The sequence below is a fragment of the Eptesicus fuscus genome, chromosome 15 (assembly GCF_027574615.1).
Source record: "Eptesicus fuscus isolate TK198812 chromosome 15, DD_ASM_mEF_20220401, whole genome shotgun sequence".
NCBI classification, from domain to species: Eukaryota; Metazoa; Chordata; class Mammalia; order Chiroptera; family Vespertilionidae; genus Eptesicus; species Eptesicus fuscus.
This window is the reverse complement of record NC_072487.1, coordinates 15,201,824-15,202,943: the sequence shown is the minus strand read 5'-3', so window position 1 is coordinate 15,202,943 and position 1,120 is coordinate 15,201,824. Positions and strand designations below refer to the sequence as shown.

The window sequence follows — 1,120 nt, the reverse complement described above, 5'->3', positions numbered from 1 at the left end:
GTACTTTTTAATTTTTTCCTGGTGTTTGGTTTGTTTTTAATAATCATCCAGACATATCACAATATGCTGGTGAGTGGAAAAATAAAGTTAGCAGTGCAAAATTGAGTTTCAATTATGAAGCACCAAACAAAGTCAATCAAGCATTTATAAGGTGGGAGAAAATGATCTTGATTCAGTCTCATTTGTGGGAAGAGGTATTATATCTAAGATACTGTTGCCTGATCCAAGGTCACAAAGATTTACTCCTATGTAACAGTTTTATAATTTTAGTTGTTAAATTTAGGTCTATGATCTTATTGAATTAATTTTTGTATACAGTTGAGGTAAGGACATTTTGCTAATAATTAAAAAAATTATTTGGATATGGTTTTAAAAAATTATCTATATATATAAAAGCCTAAGCGACTGAACAACTGAACGATTGGTTGACAGGTTGCTATGATGCGCACTGACCACCATGGGACAGACGCTCAATGCACAGGATCGGGCTCCCTCCTGTCTGGATTGAGCCTGTGGGTATTGGGCTGAAACCGGCTATCCGACATCCCCCAAGGAGTCCCGGATTGTGAGAGGGTGCAGGCCAGGCTGAGGGACCCCACAGGTGCACACACTTCACTTAGCACCCGCAGTACCTGCAGCTCTCTGCGCATGCTCTGTTTTGGCATCTCCATTTTCTGCAGGGTTATTCCCATCCTTGCCAGTATCAGCCTTCCCCTTTTTCCCTTTGGGTATCTTCTCTCCCTTCTTTGCAGGGCCTTTTTAGGCTTGGGCTCTGGCTTTGGAGGAGCAGGTTTAGCTGATAACCTGGCAGCTCTTCTTTTGGTTCACCTTGGCTTTATCTCCTTTAGCATCCCCTTCAGCACTTCTCCTGGGCATGATGGCCATGGTGGCGGGATGTCAGGGCTGGATGCAGGGATGCAGCAGCGCCTCGGCTTTGGTCAGCTCCAGGGTCCTTCTCCTCTCTTCACACTGATCTCATTCCCCAATTTTTCCTTTTACATATTTTTTGGTCATCCTTAGGCCTAGCTGATAATACCTCCTCTGGCAGCTGGTGCATTAAACAATTGCCACATTAACAGACATTAAATATTGCTAATTATCTTCAACAAATGCCCTGGGA

At 43.3% G+C, this 1,120-nt stretch overlaps 1 pseudogene; it reads right to left on the bottom strand.

Annotated features, from left to right (window-relative positions):
• Positions 1-612: 612 nt before the first annotated feature.
• LOC103297400 (non-histone chromosomal protein HMG-17-like) lies at positions 613-876 on the bottom strand (annotated as a pseudogene).
• Between the last annotated feature and the right edge of the window lie 244 nt (positions 877-1,120).